This window comes from Chrysochloris asiatica, unplaced genomic scaffold, assembly GCF_000296735.1.
Source record: "Chrysochloris asiatica unplaced genomic scaffold, ChrAsi1.0 scaffold00017, whole genome shotgun sequence".
Lineage (NCBI taxonomy): Eukaryota > Metazoa > Chordata > Mammalia > Afrosoricida > Chrysochloridae > Chrysochloris > Chrysochloris asiatica.
The window spans coordinates 3,227-23,036 of record NW_006408535.1 but is presented as its reverse complement, the minus strand read 5'-3'; positions in this window follow the sequence as shown (position 1 = coordinate 23,036).

Genomic DNA, 19,810 nt, shown 5'->3' with positions numbered 1-19,810 from the left:
AGGGCAGGGAGGATAGTAGAGTCTCCAGTGAATAGTACCCAACCTGTCTAGGAAGGACTGATGAAAAGAAATCCAGATGAGTCTCATGTGATTCAATGGTGAATAATTGTTACCAGGACTGATTGTGAAGTCTGGAAATGTAAAGGTGGATATTTTGTAGCAAGGAGGGGAGAGAATAACCTTTCAGTCTAGGAGCGGAGGGCCCTGGGACCATCAATGGAGAAGAGCGGAGAGCGGGACCCCACCCAGATAAGCAGTGAGGCCTGAGATTATCATTTTTTGTAGGGAGCAGTAATACAGCCATGCTTTAAGGACTGTTGAAGGTCTTCACTCATCCATACTCTAGTGGAACCTATACTATTAGACTCAGCCTTTATCCTTTCTTTTTTTAGTTATTTTAATTATTAGATTGCACAATAGCTTTTTGTTGTCAGTGAGCCTGCTTCCTGAAATGCTTCATTTTCCTCCATCTAACTAATTCTATAGAATTTTCAATGAATGTGATTTTGTGTAATATTTTAAAGTACTTTATAATGTATACATTAAGAAACCAAAAGGTCATTTAAAAGACAAGAAAGAATAAAAAGACCAAAATAGACATAAGAAGAGACTCAAACTTGCTCTTGAAGGGAGAGAAGCCAAAGGGACTGGAAGTAAAAGAATTTAACAGAAATTTTCATAGGACAGCTTGAGAATACAACGTGAAGTATTATAATGAAATGTGCAAAGACCTAGAGTTATAAAAGCAAAAAGGGAAGGACACACTCTGCATTTCTCAAGCTGAAAGAACTGAAGAAAAATTCAAGCCTAGATATACAATATTGAATAATTCTATGGCTCCACTCAAACTCAACTTAGTCCTCAAACAATATCTTTGCTCTTTAACATTTTAAAGAGGATTTTTGTACCAGATTGCTCAATACAATTCATCATTTGATATCTTCATTACTGCATCCAAAATCATTGACTGTGAAGCCAAGTAAAATAAAACTCTTGATAACCTCATTTTTTTTCTTTGTTTACAAGTGTGTGGTTTATTGGTCAAGTTGTGGGGATTTTTGCTTTCTTTACAATGAATTGTGAAACTGAAGGCTTCATTCATTGATCTTCATCAGTAAGTGCTTCAATTCCTCTTGACTTTCAGCAAGAAAGCTGTGCTTCTGCAACTATTTCTTAATTATCTTCAACACAATGTTCATTGTATATGACCTTAATCATATTTTCTATAATTTTTACATATTATAGGGTCACCTTTCTTTGTGATGGCCACAAATATGGATCTCTTCCAATCAATTGGCCAGGTAACAGTCTTCCAAGTTTCTGTCATAGACTAATGAATATTTCAGTCCTACTCAGTTTGATGAAACATTTCAATTGGCACTCCATCAATTCCTAATGCCTTGCTCCAGCAACGTAATTTGGACATATTTCATCAATGCTGCTGATTTTTTATCATGACTGAACCAATTCTTTTTGGCACAGTAACTCTGTGTTTTCTTTCCATTTTATTTTGATGCTCCCTGCATCATTCTGAGTCCTGGTGTGGCACTGTGATATAACACACCAGCTGCTCCTTGGAAGACTTATACAGGGTTGCTATGAATCGGAACCAATCGGTGGTACTTAACAACAACAAAAACTTCATCATTTAATATTTTGCCCATAGAATTCTTAAATATTCCAACTCAAGGCTTGAATTTTCTCTTCAGTTTTTTCAGCTTGAAAAATGCTGAATATGTTTTTCGGTTTTACTTTTCTACCACCAGGTCTTCGCACATTTCATTGTAATTAATACTTTACTTTGTGTTCTTGAGCTGCCCTTTGATATTTTCTGTTCAGTTCTTTCACTTCATTACTTCTTCCATCATTTTAGCTACTCTACATTCAGGAGCAAGTTTCAGAGTCTTTCCTAACATTCAAAGATTTTTCCTATCTTTGATAGTGGGGAAAAACCCACTTTCCCTTTTATTCAATATGAAGGATTTTCATTAAAACATTGTACATACCAGAAATCAAGCTATGACCAGGAGCCAAAATACAAACTGACCAGGCCCTTACTTCATCACAAATATCTTTAAAAAATTTTTATTATTGCCTTCTTTCAAGTTAACACATGTCTGTCCTCTAGCCAATGACTATCTTTCCCTTTCCTCCCACTCCTGGTAACAATCATAAAATGTTACTTTTAACATGAAAACCTTTTTATTGACTTTCGACAAAAGTGTTCTCAAACAACATTGGTCCTGTGATTGACTAATTTCACTCAGGTTCATTTGTGATACAGAATGGTTCACACATTCATCATTAATAGTCAATGTTGCATACTATTCCACTGTGTGTATGTATTAACGTTTGTTTAACCATTCTTTTGTTGATGGGCATTTACGCTGTCTCCATCATTTTACTATTGTGAATACTGCTGCAAAGAGCATATTGTTGTTGTTAAGTGTCATCAAGTTGGTACTGACTCATAGCAACCCTATGCACAACAGAATGAAACACTGCCTGGTTCTATGCCAACCTCACAATCAGTGTTACACTTGAGCCCATTGTTGCTGCCATTGTGCCAATTCATCTTGTTGGGGGTCTTCCTCTTTTTCAACGACTCTTCACTTTACTAAGCATGATGTCCTTCTCCAAGAACTGATAATATGCCTGAAGTATGAGAGATAAAGTCTGGCCATCATGGCTTCTAGGGAGCATTCTGGATATACTTCTTCCAATATATATTGGTTTGTTCTTCCGGCAATCTATGGTACTTTTGATATTGTTCTCTAATATAACTTAAATGCATCAACTTTTCTATGGTCTTCTAAAGAAGACCATAAATGCATAAATGCACTCTCCAACTTTCACATGCACATGAAACTACTGAAAATACCATGGCTTGGGTCAGGAGAACTGTGGTCCTCAAATTAACATCTTTGACCTTGTACACTTTAAAGAGGTCTTGTGTAGCAGATTTGCCTAATGCAATATATATTTTGATTTCTTGACTGCTGCTTCCATGAGAGTTGATGGTTGATCCAAGCAAAATGAAGACCTTGGCAACTTGAATTTTCTCTCCATTTATCTAGATGTTACTTATAGGTCCAGTGGTGAGGATTTTTATTTTCTTTGCAATGACATATAACCCACACCAAAAACTGTGATCTTTGATTTTCATGAAAATATTTTAAGTCCACTTTGCTTTCAACAACCAAGGTTGTATCATTTGCATATTACAAGTTGTTAATGAGTCTTCCTCCAGTCTTGATGCCATGTTCCTCATATAATTCAGCTTCTTGGATTATTTGTTCAGCATTCAGATTAAGTAAATACAGTGAAAAAACACAATCCTGGCACACACCATTCCTAATTTTAAAACATTCAGTGTCCTCTTGTTCTGTTTGAATAATTGCCTCTTAAAAAGATTTTCCTATCTTTTCAATGACCTTTATTCATGTATGATGTTCTTGATGTCATCCCACAACTCCCTTGATCTTCTGTCATTATTTTCAATGCATCAAATCTGTCTTTGAGATTGTCTCTAAATGCACATGGAATAAACTCAATGCCATATTTTGGCTCTTAGGGATTTGATTTAACTTTTTTCAGCTTCCATATGAACTTGGATATGAACAGTTGATGGTTTGCTCTACAGTTGGTACCAGCATAGTTTTTATGAATGATGTTGTGATTCTTTATTGTCTCAATGGTAGTGATGAGGAGTACTCAAATCAGGGGCAACTTTTATGATCAAGTCAACAGGATTTGAAGATGAATTTTACGTGTTCAGTAATAAAAATACATATTAAATTCAAATGTTCATTAGAAAATTAAGTGCAACTGTTGGGGATGAGTATATTATTTACATGAGTATAAACTGAGTTGTAAAAGTCCAACCTGGAGAAATAAATTTGTAAGTCATCACATATAAATTGCATTTATGTGATGACTTATAAATGTATATGTAACTTTATATATATGACTTGATAGCATTCTTAATGGTGTGACCTGCTAATTTCTAGTGTTTTGAGATATCTGAGATTCTCAATAAAGAAGTATTTTATGAATTATGGACTGAACATAGAGAAAGGATATCAATTTCTATTGTGGATTGCATTAGGTCCTTCTAAAATATATGTTGGGATACTAATACCTACTGTGATATAATGTAATGTATCAGTTGAGATCATATCTGTGTAGTGTAAATCTTAAACATAATTATGTTAAAGAGCATGTAAAGCACAGCATAGACACAGAGACATACACATAAACACAAGGAAAGACAGACGCTATCTGACAATGATGGAGGAAGATAGATGAATGCACAAACCCAGGAACTCAAAAGATTGTTGGCTCTTAGAATCCGAAATAAACCACCACTGGTCTGTCAGTTTTTTGTACAGTGGTGACTTTTTTGTTGTTATAGTGCTATAAGCTATACCAATAATATTTTAAATAAAAGAAGAGTCACTCATGGTTTCAGTGGAGCTTGCATACTAAGACAGACTAGGAAGAAGGAGAGGCGGACAAGTTCTGAATGATAAGACACTGAAAACCTTGGGAATAGCAGCAGAACATTGTCAGATACAGTGCCAGAAGATGACTATGCAATGGCTTCAACTGTGTGGATCCTAACATACTACAGATAAAATTACAAAGAATGAGTATTTCAGAACACTTAATTATACTCATGAGAAACCTGTACATTGACAAAAATGCAATCATTCAAACAAAATGGGCAGGGTGATATTCTTTCACTATATTTATTCAGTCTGCATGCTGAACAAATAATACAAGAATTTGGATTATCTGAAGAAGAATGTGGCATAGATTGGAGGAAGACTCATTAACAACCTATAATATGAAGATGATAGGAAAGGAAATTGCTGAAAGGAAAAGGACTTGAAATACTGATGAAGATCAAAGACCACAGCTTTCAGTATAGATTACACCTTAAAATAAAGAAAACAACTGGATCAATAAATAACATCATGATAAATGGAGAAATGATTGAAGTTGTCAAAGACTTCATTTACTTGGATCTGCAATCAAAACTCATGGAAGAAGAAGTCAAGAAATCAAGTGACATATTGCATTGGTAAATCAGCTTCAAAAAGAACTCTTTAAAGTATTAAAAGGCAAAGGTGTCAGTTTGAGGACTAAGGTGTGCCTGACCCAAGCCATGGTATTTTTGATAGCATGTAAAGTTGGACAATGAATAAGTAAGACAGTAGAAGAATCAATGCGTTTAAGTTTTGATACTAGAGAAGAATATTAAAAATGCATGGACTTTCAGAAGAGTAAACATACTTGTGCTAAAAGAAGTGCAACCAAAATGTTCTTTAGAAGTAAGGCTGGGCAGACATCTTCTCTCATACTTCAGATACATTATCAGGAAGAACAGTCTCTGGAAAAGGACCTAATACTTGGTAAAGTCGCGGGTCATCAAAGACGATGAAGTCTCGTAATGAAATGAATTGACACAGTGGCAGCAGCAATAGGGTCAAACCTAACAACAATTGTGAGGACGGCACAGAACCAGACAATGATTCATTTTGTATGCCTAGGGTTGCAATGAGTTAGAACCAATTCTCTAGCTCCTACCAATAAGAAGAATCTGAAATAGATTTCTAGCCTCCTTACTATGAGAAAAGAAATTTCTATTCTTTAAAACAGCACTAGATAACAAAGAGATTTTATCTTAAACAGAACTATAGAAACTTATATTTTAAATGTGCTTGTAAAGTATCACCCTGGGGAATCATACGCTTATTCAAGTATTTTTAAACTTGTCTTTGAAACAGTTGAGCATTATTTTAGTCTGTTTCAAATCCAACTCTTACTAAGTAAGGATTTGATACTTGCAGTGTCAAGTAGAACCCCAAGACAAGGTTAGCTGGGCTTAAAACCGGGTCAGGCCTCTTTTTTGTCTCTTGCCTCTGACTCCTACCCCACTGCCATCCCATGTGTGTCTTCTCTAATCTTCCTTTCACTGTAGGTCAGCTATTACAACATGGCAGAATGTGTATTCAACAACAACTCTCTGTCTCTATACCTTATGGCTTGTATGACTCAGAAAGAAAACAGTTCTTAGAAAAACAAAAATGTCAGCTAAAACCTGACATTCAGCAGTTTTCAGAGTCAATTTAATAGTAATTTATGAAAACTTATGTTCTTAGTTCTCTTCATTCATTGCCTATGTATATATTAAAAATGAGGTTATTAGTTATTTATTCTATTAAAATATGTAATGGTAAAATTTAGAACAGCATTAGAAATATTTTCTTTCCATTTAATATTTTTATAGGTCTTTGTAATTTGTCTTAGTTCTCTCAGACTTAAGATTCATGTAACAATTTATCTTCAGTTCTTTTTATCAACATGCAACAATGAAAGTTAACATGACTGACATTTAGAAGATATGATGGTAATCACTAGAAAATTCAAAAAGGGATGGTTTAGTTTTAAACCCAGTGTTCCAGGCCACACTTTAGAATTACTGAGATAACAACAGCAAACTAAAACGACCTTGAAACTGTGGATCATACTGAATTTACTTGAGTACAATGTGATGATAAATTATTCAACACTGCATGTGAAAACAGACCTTTAAGATAGAAAAGAGATATATTTCTGTCATTCATTTATTCAACTAGCATTTACTGAGTTGTTTCTTCTGTTCAAAGGAGAGCAGCATTCCACCTTAGAAAAAATAAAACTTGAATGGTAGTAAACTTGTATAACTGCAACTCTTACAAAAGAAATGGGGGGCACTTTCAGTTTATTAATCAAATATCCATTCAATCTGATATTTCCAGAATGATTTCCACCATATCCACCACATACTTTCCCTGCAACCCTGTCATCTCTCCAAGAATAATGTAGAAAGAGCACAGTTTTAGCCTGTTGGGGTGGGAGGACAATGAGGAGTTTCTATTCACAATCAGTTTCCATCACCAGCTGTGAGAGATCATTCTGCAACTTAAAACTAATTTCATAGGTGCTGTTTTCCAAAGTGACTAAAGTATGACAACTGTGAAGATGGTACAGGATAGGGCTGTGTTTCCTTTTGTTGTGCATAAGGTTTCTATGAATCAGAACTGACACAAGGACACCTAACGACAACATTTTCCATAAATACACTTCTGGACATACAAGATATCCTCTACACAGAACCCAAAGCCTTCCTTAGAAAACAGAAATTGGATTGAGCCATGATTTTGTTTTAATCTTCTTACTGTTTTTCTTTACTCTTAGCATAAAATATCAAGTTTTTTCCTTGAAATATACCACCTGGTTCCTAAATTACTCTCAGACATCATTTTGGAACCTCCTACAACTCCTAACTTATTGCAAACCACTATTGGCATTTTGTTATTTTCCATTCATATGCAAACATGCTACATAAAGCAAGTGGACTTGCTCTTCTCAGTGCCTTGAATGGTAACCTTCTACATATCTACATGAATGGAAAATTTCTGATGGACCAGGAGTGCAACAGGCTATACTGGGTTCTTCTGTTTAATATCTACCTTAACAATTTAAATGTAAGTTCCTGGAGAGCAGAGAATTGCCTGTTTTTTCCTTAAGGTGTAAAAGTGTGTATAGTATACAATTGCTATGTGATAAATTCTCATTAAGTTATTAATTTATTGATTGTATCCATACATAACAAACATACACACAAACCCAGGGACATTGAGTCAATTCTGACACGTAGTGACCCTATAGAAAGAGTATAACTGCTTTATAGGCTAGCTAAGACTAATCTTTATAGATTATAGAAAGGAGATCTGGTAATATAGGGGTTATAAATTGGGCTGCTAGCCTCAGTGTCAGCAGTTTGAAACTACCAGTCATTCCACAAGAGAAAGATGAGGCTTTCTGCTCCTGTACTGCCTCGGAAACCATATACAGAGTGGCTATGAGTCAGAACCAAGTCCCTGGCAGACCACCACCACCACCAATCTTTACAGAAGGATTCCTCTACCTAATATTTTTATAGGTCTTTGTAATTTATCTTAGTTCTCTTAGAACTAAGATTCATGTAACAATTTATCTGCAGTTTATTTTATCAGCATGCAACAATAAAGGTTAACATAACTGACATTTAGAAGATATGATGATATTCACTAGAAAACTCAAAAAGGGGATGATTTAGTTTTAAACCCAGGGTTTCAGGCCACAACTTTAGAATTACTGAGATAACAATAGCAAACTAAAATGAGCTTGAAACTGTGGATCATACTGAATTTCTGAAGTACAATGTGATGATAAATTTTAGAAAAAATATACTTTATTTTTTCCTAAAAGAAAATAAACACTGTACTGTGAACCACAAATTTGATGGTTCAAACCCACCAGTTGCTCCTTGGAAGCTCTATACAGGGTTGCTATGAGTCAGAACTGATTTGATGACACTTAAGAATAATAACAATATTTATAGAAGCAGACTACCTCATCTTTCTTCCTCAGAAAGTGGGTTTGAACCACCAACCTTTTAGTTAGCAGCATAACGCTCAACACACTGTACCACCAAGGCTCCTATGCATATGGCCATGTAAATGGATGTGAATCCTGGCTGTCCAGGATTTGTTAGCTCTGTGACCTTTAGCAAATAAGCAAACCCTCTGTAGCAAAATGGCCATAATAAAGATAATTACAGTATTGTCTGGCCCCACCCAACTTACAGCCCTGATCTTGTCCCTTCAGACTTAGTTTTATTCCCAAACTCAAAGAATATTGAAAAGGAACACCTTTATTCCCTTGAGAATGCAAAATCAAAGTGTGCAGAATTCTTTAACACATTTTGTAAATGTGTTGTAAATTGAAAAGCAAGGAATTCTTTGGGTGAGGTCTATTGTTGTTAAGAGCTGTTGAATCAGTTCTGACTCATTGCGACCCTGTATAGGGTTTCCAAGAAGCAATTGGTGAGTTTGAACCACTCACCTTGTAATTCAAACCGACCTTGTGGTCCTATGCTTTATTCCAAAAGGAAATACTGTCTTTGAGAGTGTACAGACCTAGATGGAGACTATGTCAAGAAATAATTTTCTTTGATTTTGTAGCAATATTCTATAACTTACTCTCAGATGTTAGAAGCTATTTTAATATGTCACAATATTATTTAATATAGATCTAATCAAGATAAAACCTTTTCATTTTAAAATGAGAAAAATTACTTTTTTGTTCTGTAAAAAAAAAAAAAAAAAGTTAGAGAATGTATACAAGTGGGTTTGCCATATACCTGGTGATAGTACTCACAGCACTGACTCATTTTATTGGTTAGACTGAGTTTCCTGAATCTCAGTCAAGTGCTAAGATGGAACTCTCTCTATATATATGAATACTGTGAAATGAAAGTATAAATGCATTTACACAATTAGTCTAATGTCAGTCAAATCTTTTCTGCTATTGTTATGAGAAAATATTTTCAAATACTTCAAGTTATCCAAGTTTCTTAACAAACATAGCTCCAGTCTAAGTATATATAGAATACAGATTACCAAAAGCAGTTTTATTGACAATGGGTGGACATTTACTTCAGATGAATTTAAGCAATGTGTGGACCAGACTCTTATAAAAGTTGCCGTGACTGCAGGAATGATTAATATTAAAGAGTGCAATTAGATATTAACGGTACTCTGAGGTAGTTACTGAAGACTGACCAAGAAGATTTGAAAGATCTCTCTTTACTCAACATACCACTACCTATGGAAAGAGAAATTACTATTACTAGTTATAAAAATAGTTACCGCTTTTTGTTATTTTTACTATGTACCAGGCAAATGGTAATCTTCAATTTATTTATAAATTACATCTTATTTATTTATTATAAGAACATTGTTTAATATCAGTTGAGATTCATGTCACTTATCAACTTTGTGTGAGTGGTCGTTGCTAAGTGCCGTCAAGTCGGTTCCAACCCATAGCGACCCTTTATAGGGTTTCTAAGGAGCAACTGATGGGATTGAGCTGCCGACCTTGTGGTTCACAGTACAGTGCTGATCCCACAGTGCCACACCAGAGCCTGCATGATGAATAGGACTTATTTTTAAGTGTACATGGCTACAAGGTGTATATGGCTACATGGTACTTGATTATTATAATTTTAAAATACTGTGCACTGAAATAGATCAGACTTTAGAAAAAATCCTTTTATCTTCTTAAAGATAAAAAACATTTTAAGTAAAAATGAATTTATACTAAGCACTGCTTTATATACTCCCACTGGGAAAGTCATTTACATCAAAATACCTGGTATTTGGAAGAATCAATGTAACCATATTAGAAACATGCCATCAATTTAGACCCAGTGGAAGAAATAAAATTTAAATATAAAATATTACAACATTGAAGTTAATAAAATTCACACAATAATATTCTTTAAAAGTAAAATTAAATCACTTAATTTTTAAAGATAATTCAGTGAATAAACTGAAAACTAAGGATTACTAATGAAAGTCATATATTTGTCTCTGAAGAGTGAGTAGAAGGACCATTTTATTTCTATTAAAGAAATAAAATTACTAATCAAAACAAATTTTTTAAAAGAATAAACAGTCATAAGGGAAGAACTAAAAAATATCTTTGAAATACCAAGAACACAGAATTATTTCTCCTCACAATATAGAAGAATTTCCTAAGTAATATAGAAAACATAGAGGTTCCTGGTGATAACATGTCTGAAGTATGTGAGATGGTTCACAGTCCACTGCTGATACTACAGTGTCACATCAGGAGACCCATTTAAACAAAAACTTGCAATAAAACAATTAAAAACCAAAGGGAGTCAGAAGGTCATTTGGCTCCCTTTAAAGAATGTGCAATATTTTCTCAGAGGATTGATTCATGTAAATTCTCCTGACAAAGTTATTGAATTTGGTATGACCCATGGAGGATTTCCAGGGAGTACTTGCCCCATACTGCATTGTGGTCTCAGAAAGCATAAACAGTCATCTTAGGGTCCTTTGAACAAAATGACTGCATTTTTCCTTAAGAATGCCATAGTGGTAACAAGCAAACAGTTAGCTAATACTGTCATACCATTGGACAATAATTAACCCATTGCACTATGATTTTTAAAAACCCTCCACAATTTTAGACCTCATATAAAATCTCTGGGTGGTACAATTAAGTGCTCAGCTACTAACCAAAAGGTTAGAGGTTCAAATATACCCAGACGCATCTCAAATAAAAAAAACCTTACAATCTATTTACTTCCAAAAGTAACTTACTACTGATATGAAGTGAGGGAGACGCACGAGAATGCCCAAACTTGCAGATAGTACCCATTTGACCTAGCTTCGATGGCTTGATGGTCAGAACTTGACTAGATGAAGATAAAAAAATTTTGATAAAGGAAACAAGTGTAAACTGATACAATTTGATGAACTTGACCTATTCTTATGGATGCAGTAGCTCAAAATACCAATTGAAACTGAAGGAATCTGCACATCAAAGATCGTTCCTATCCCTTCTGTACAGAGGGTTTATAGGATGGGCAACTTAGACATTGGCTACCTAAAATGGGTGAGTGGGGAGGCAATAAAGGCACAAAATGACTGGCTTACAAGTTTTCAAAGAGGAAGTTTAGTTTTAGAGTGTATGGGGGAAGGTAGAATCCCTACTAAATAGTTTTCATCTTGTCTAGATGTGTCTGGTGAAAGGAGATGGGGATAAGATTCTTATGGTTCCATAATGAATAACTGTTATCATGATTAATTACAACTGTCACAACTGTAAAGGTATAAGTTTTATAACAAAAAGGGGGTAGTACTTAATCTTACATTCCAGGAACAGAGGACCCTAGGATCATTAATGGAGCGTGAGTGGAAGGTGGGACCCTATCCTGAGAAGCAGTGAAACCAGAGATTGAGGCAGAGATGATGACACGGAGAGTAGCTGAGGACTCTAGACTCATGAAAAGAGAAAGGCTGTGTGCTGGTGGCAGGAGGCAGGATAGAAGATTGTGCTTTTTGGTTGTTTACATTATTTTATATTTCTGAGTGTTTCTGTGTACATCCAAAAAAAAACCTCAGAGGGAATAGAAGCAAATACTATTGAATGATGATGCACAAAGGGAGGGGATTGTAATCATTGCAGTGAAAAGAAATACGATAGGCTAAGTGTAAGACTGATTTTCTTCCATGTAAACTATCACACAATTCACAATTTAAAAAATTTTTTTAAAGTAACTTACTTTCTAAAAACACAATCATTGAAAATCTTATGGACTTCAGTCCTGCTCTAAAACACATGGGATTGCCTTGAGTCAGAATTGATTCTCCAGTAACTAAGACTATGGCCCTTAGACACCCTTCAAGTCTGGATCTGAACTCACCCTATAGCTCAATTGTCAGTCAAACAACATATAGGTCTACAAAGGGAAAAATCACACTTGAGAGATAGTGTTGCTCTTTTTATCTTACATAATCAACTATGCAAGATCAAAAGGGCAACATTTGACTAAGGACAAAGTAGAGAAGGGTTAGGAAAGAGAGAGGAAAGGAAACTGAAATGCTGAAAATGGGATAAGTGATGTTACATTGTAGGCATTTTAGTCAATGACATGAAACAAAACGTGTATGAATTTTTGAATGGAAAATGATTTGCTCTATAAGCTTTCAACCAATTAATAATAAAAAGAAAAGAAGAATCACATATTGATGAAGATAAATATTTAAGTGTAGTTGCTTTTTCTTTCTTTTTAACATGTTGATAGTCTTTTCATTTAAATTTTATTTATTTATAATTTCTTTTTAAAAATTTTTCTTTTATTATAGTCATGTTTGAATTTTAAAAATTACAAACAATTTAACTCTCTGTGAATAGGATACTAGTTAAATTTTGCCAGTGGTTTAATACTTGGAGTCTACATGAATCAATAAAAATTAGGGAAAATTGTATAAGATGACACCTTTTAATTTTTCCAAATTAGCATTATAAAACACCTGCAATCAATACTACTATTCTGCAGTCAATAAAAATACATATTTAACATTAGAAATAAAGAGATTACCGTTAGAATAAAGGCAATCCTTTCAGGGAAAAGAATAAATGCCAATATGCTTAAATTTAACAGATGTTCTTCAGTGGGTCAAATGGAAAATTATGACAAAGACCTATAGATTCGTGTTAATATTATATCTGTACTAATTTCTAGATCTTGCTACTTGTACTATAGTTATTTAAAAGAATACCTTTTCATTTATGGGTAAAGGGACAAAATATCTACTGCATCCTAACAAATAGTTCAGTAAGAAAAAAATCTAATTATATTTTTGCAGAGAAAGTGATAAAACAAGTGGTAAAAATGTTAACATTTGGTAATTATGGGAAAAGGGGGTATGCAATTTGTTGTACTATTTTCACGGTTTTTCTGTAAGCCTAAAATTATTTCAAAATAATAATTTTTAAATGTGGAAACAAAAAACACCATAATGCTCAAAGTAAATACTCTGTACTAATTAGGCTAAATTGTTTGGTTTCAAGGAGATTTAAGGGAATTCCTGAATTTAAAAAAAAGTTTACATTCTTCATTTTTTAAATGTTAAGATGCTGCATTCTTCTTAGTTCTTCTATTTTCCTTAAAGTAAGCATATTTAAATTCTGAGAGCATTTATTTCAGATTGTTCCAGTTGTGTTTTAACATTTCTTGTTAAAAACCAAAGTTAGGATGCTCCCAAACTCACAATCCCCTAGGGATCTTTTGTTCTTGCCAGTACCTACTCTGATAAAGTACCTCTATGCTTTGCAATTTAATTTCCTTCTCTGAAAGTTTTTGTAAGTGGCTGTAATATTAATTTAAATTTCTTGTATAGATTTTGTCTTAAATAAATCACTGAAAACTACATGCATTTTCACTATCAACTTCCCTCCTCCTGAGAAAAAGAAAGGATTCTGAATTCATTCTAATTTCTATTGCAACAAGCTAAGAAAGAGTCATATTTAAAATTCAAAGACTAATTGAATTAAAATTATGTATGTTTGTTTTAATCACAGTGGTAAGCCCATTAGTTTGCTCTAATTTATAACTTTCTTGCATTTTTTTTTTACCATACTGTAATTTTTGGGGAAAGAGTGCATTAATCATTGTTGTGGTTGTAGTTAGATTCCTAAGCACAACAGAAGGAAACACTGCCCAGGGTTGTGTCATTGTCACAATCATTGTTAACTTTGAGCTCTCTGTTGCTGACACAGTGCCTGTCCATCCTTTTTGGCAATGACCATCCATTTTATCAAGAATTATGTCCCCTTCCAAGGACTGGTTCCTCCTGTACGAAATATAAGAGATGAAGTATCACAATCTTGACTCCTATGGAGCATTCTGATTGCACTTCAAACACAGATTTGTTTCTTCTTCTGGCAGTCCATGTTGTTGTTGTTGTTAAGTGTGGTCAAGTCGGTTCCGACCCATAGCGACCCTGAACAGGGTTTCCAAGGCTATAAATCTTTACAGGAGCAGAAAGCCTCATCTTTCTCCTGCAGAGCAGCTGGTAGTTTCGAACTGCTGACCTTGAGGTTCACAGCCCGATTTGTAACCACTACACTACCAGAGCTCCTTCTGGCAGTCCATAGTCCTTTTAATATTTTTCTCCAATACCATAACTGAAATATGTCAATTCTTCTATGGTGTTTTATTTTCATTGTCCAATTTTCATATGTATGAGGCTATTTGATATACCATGGCTACAGTCAAGTGCACTTTAGTCCTCAAAGTGACATCTTTGCTTTTGAACACTTTAAAGAGGTCTTGTGAGGCAGATCTGCCTAATGCAACATGTTGCTTGACTTCATGACAGTTGCTTGCATCAGTTTGATAAGGTATCCAAACAAACTGTAGTCTTCGACAACCCCAATCTTTTCTCCATTTATCATGATGGTATTTATTCGTCCAGTTGTAAGGATTTTTGTTTTCTTTACACTGATGTGCTTTGGTCTTTAATTTTTATCTCTTCACTTGATAAGCAAGCAAGGATTACCATCTGCATAACACAGGTTGTTAATGAGCCTTCCTCTAATCCTAATGTCACATTTTCTTCTAGAATCCAGCTTCTCAGATTATTTGCTCAGCATAGAGATTTAATAAGTATGGTGAAAGAATACAACCCTGGAACACACCTTTCCTAATTTTAAACCATTCAGTCATCCTTTGTTCCTTTGAACAACTGCCACTTTGTCTTGCACAGCTTCCTCATGAGCACAATTAAGTGTTCCATAATACTCATTCTTCCCAATGTTGTCCATAGCTTGTCATGATTCACATAATCAAAGGCCTCTGTGTAGACAATAAAGCACAGGTAAACATCTTTCTGGTATTCTCTGCTTGCAGTCAAGATCCATCTGATATCAGCAATGATATCTCTCATTCCTTGTCCTCTGTCTTGAACCTCTGAAAGTTCTCTGCCAATATTGTTGAAGCCGTTTTTTGCATTATCTTTAATAAAACTTTACTCGCATGGGATATAATGATATTGTCTGATAATTTCTGCATTCCATTGGGTCACCTTCCTTTGGAATGGGCACAAATACAATCTTTTCCAGTCACTTAGCCATATAGTTGTCTTCCAAATTTCTTGGCATAGATGAGTGAGTGCCTCCAGTGCCACATCAGTTTGTTGACAGGTTTCAATTTGTACTCCATCTATTCCTGGTGCCTTGTTCTTTGCCAATGTCTTCAGTGCACCCTGTACTTCTTCCTTTAGGATCACTGGCTCTTGATCATATGCTACCTCTAGAAATGGATGAACTCAGACCATTTCTTTTTGTACAGTGATTCTCTGTATTCCTTCCTTCTTCTTTTGATGCTTTCTGCTTCATCCAATATTTTGCACATAGAACCTTTCAATACCACAAGTCAAGCCTTGATTTTTTTTCTTCAGTTACCTCAGCTTGAGAAATGCTGAATGTGTTCTTCTTTTTTAGTTTTCTAACTCCAAGTGTTTGCATGTTTTGTTATACTATTTGACTTTGTCTTCTCAAGCTGCCTTTTGAAATTTTCTGGTCAGCTCTGTACCTCCTAATTTCTTCCATTTGCTTTAGCATCTCTATACTGGAGAGCAAGTTAAAGAGTCTCTTCTAACATCCATCTTGGTCTTTTCCTTCTTTCTTGTCTTCTTAGTGACCTTTTGCTTTCTTCCTGTATGATGTTCTTGATGTCATCCTACAACTCATCTGGCCTTTAGTATTAAATGTCTAATTTATCAAATCTGTTTCTCAGATGACCTCTAAATTCAGGTGGGATATATTCAACGTCATATTTTGGCTTTCATGGACTTGTTTTAATTTTCTTCAATATTAGCCTGAATTTGAATATGAGCAATTGATGGTCTGTTACACAGTCTGTCCCGGGTCTTCTTTTAGCTGATGGTATGGAGAGCTTTTCCACAGATATAGTCAGTTTAATTTCTGTGTTTTCCTTCTGGTGAGGTCCATGTATACAATCATCTTTTCTGTTGCTTAAAAAAAGCATTTTCAATGAAGATGTCATTGGTCTTGCAAAATTCTATCATGTAATCTCCAGCATAGTTTCTATCACCAAGGTCATATTTCCCAACTACTGATCCTTCCTCTTTGTATTCCAGTCAACAGTAACAATAATTATCAATACATCTTGATTGCATGTCTGATCAATTTTAGACTGAATAAGTTCCTAGAATTTGTCAGTGTCATCTTCACTGGTTTTAGTGGTTGTCACTTATTTGGAGTAATAGTGGTACTAACTGGTTTTCCTCGTAGGTTTTAGATATTATCTTATCACAGACACCTAAAATAATTTTATATGACTATAATTTTAATAAGAACCCTGGTGTGGTATTGTAGGATTAGTACTGGACTGTACATTGCAAGGTCAATGGTTTAAACTCTCCAGTTGCACCTTGGAAACCCTTTGCTGGGTTGCTATAAGGTGATATGACTCATCATATGATGACAATAACAACATAATTTTTATAATATGTTTGGTAAAAGATAAAATAGGGGAAATGAGGGAATTTAGAATCTTAAGACTTAAATGTACAATTAATGATAAAAATGAAGACTAGAGGGAATTAATTAATTAAATATGGTGATGGTGTGTGCCATGGAGTTGTTTCAGACTCCTTGTTATTGTTGTTAGATGCCATCGAGTTGGTACTGACTCATAGCGACCTTATGTACAGCAGAATGAAACACTGCCCGATCCTGGGCCAACCTCACTGTCATTGTCACACTTGAGCCCACTGATGCTGCCAGTTTACCAATCCATCTTGCTGGGGGTCTTCCTCTTTTTCTCTGACCCTCTACCTTACCAAACATGATATCCATCTCCATGATATTCAGACTGCTAACTACCCTATATTGAGTTTTCGAGGCTGTAAATCTTTCTAAGAGCAGAAAGCCTCATCTTTTTCCAGTGAAGAAGCTTCTTGATTTAAACTTTTGACCTTATGGCTAGCAGCCCAACATGTAACCCACTAAGTTATCAGGATTCCTTCAATTAATTAATAAAAGGATCTTTGAGACTGATAGCCTTCCTGGTCAAGTCAGTACTTTGTATTCTATATTTTATAACATATGTCATCATTCAGTGAAATACAGTAGAACAAAAATATGAATAGAAGCTACTTGTGTTTGAGTTCCTTTATCATTGTGCCTATGATGTTTATGTTGTCTATTAACACTTTAAGATATGTTTATTTTCTAACTAATATAATTATTTTCCACAACTTATTAGTCTAAATATTCTTCCTCTACTTTTCCTTATGATGTTTCATAATGAAAAGCTAGGTAATTATACTCAAAATTCCAATGCAGTATGAAGGAGCGGATTGCCTGTTCCAGAAATGCAAAAGTAATGATGCAGTAAGTGCAAGTTTAACTTTGTGCGAAGACCTCCTCTATGATTATTGAGCTAATAATGAGCTAATAAAATGCAGAAAAATACATCTCTTAGCATTTTAATTAATTGAGTTTTGTCTAACAGTTCATAAGACTTGTGAAAATTTTTCGCTGTGGTAACTTTAGATCCATTTTTATAATTGGTTCTTAGTTATATTCTTCTAATAACAATAGATTTCTTGTTTATTTGTTTGCTGTTGTTGGCTGGTTGAGTGTTCTATTTTTTTGTCTCCTAACACCAACTTTCAGCTCAGCAACTAAGAAGTTGCTGTGAGTTAAAGTCTGCAGATTTGATGTCAAGTGGTAATGGAAATATCACCATCATTTTACTTACAGAAAGTTAATTTGATGTCTTAAATATGACATTTGCTTGTTTTTGTAATCAAAATTCTGCTTGAATTCTTTTTTGACACAGATTCTGTAATATAGGCTAAAATTATTTTAAATATAAAAATGATCTGAAATACAGAGAATATGCTTTCTAAATCACTTTCCTAGTACATTAAAAATCTATGAACAGGACTTTTGGCAAGATAGCACATTAGCAAGACCTGTTACACAGACCCTCTATAGCAAAGATGCAGGAGACTAAAAAACACACATAGAGATGACAATTCTGTGTGACAATATTCTCATTTAAAAAAATCCTTTCTATCTCTGCTTTCATTCTATCTTTCTTCTGTTTCTCTTTTCTCTCCTCTTCTTTATTTTTACTCTTGATTTTTCTTATCTACTCTGTAGTCTTTATTTTCTCATCTTCTCCCTCCCTAGTTATGTTTGTTTATTCTCTCTCTCTTATTTTTCTCTTTTGCATCTTTCTTTTCTCTTTTTTCTCTTTAGTTATTATATTCTATTTTTTAAAACTGCTGCCTGTATTTCCCATTATTCTTTTCTTTTTTACTATTGCTTGCTTTGTTAGTTTTTTATGTGTATTTGTGTGTTTTCTCTTTTTGCCCCACTGAACAGGAAACAGAAACCATGCCCATACAGCCCAACCACCACTGTATCCTCTGCAGAGTCACTCACCAGAAAAGACTCAGTACAAGCTCCTATAGCAATGATGGACAGCAGCCAAACCTACCCTAATCTGAGCTGCATGGATGGTGAACAGAGAACTGTATACACACACTTCCAATCTCTAATAACACCCACCAGGAGGCAGTTAATGAGCACCTAAGAACTGATCAATGTGCCATCATCAATTAAATATCAATACAAAGACAATATAATGTCTCAAAGACAACAGATAATTTTACACACGAAGAAATGAGACAAATGAACAAGATACAGATCTCTTGTGGCTCTGACAAATAAATATACAGAGCTATAATGTGTTTCTGAGGAAGAAATGGGATTGGAATTATCTGAGAAAGAATTCAAAGGAATGATATATAGATACCTTCAGTGGATTGAGAGAAAATTTTAAGGAAACAAAGAGAACACAGAAAAACTTCAGTAGAATTCAGGAAAACATTATAAGGAAAAATGGGCAAAAAAATGAAAATTTTCCAAACATGCAAATAGAAATTTAAAAATTAATACTATGATTTCAGAAACGGACAATTCACTGAAGGAGCAAAGAGTAGATTTGAATCAATGGAAGCCACAATATGTGAGCCCAAAGATAAATCTTTCAATACTAGGAGAACAATCACAAAAAAAGAAAGAAAAAATTCAAAGAAAGCCTATTATTTATGTGGGAACCATTAAGAGCAATACCTTATAGATGATCAGAATTTCGGAACAAGAAAATAAAAAGCACAAAGAAAACAAAGAGATGATGGAGGAAAACTGCCCTAACCAATCAAAGATGAGAAGATAAGCATTAAAAAGCTTAATGAACTCCGAATAGTACAGACCACAAAAGAAAATCACCAAGACATACCATAATCAAACTACTTTCCAAAATCAAGACAAAGAAAGAATCCTGAGAACAGTGCAG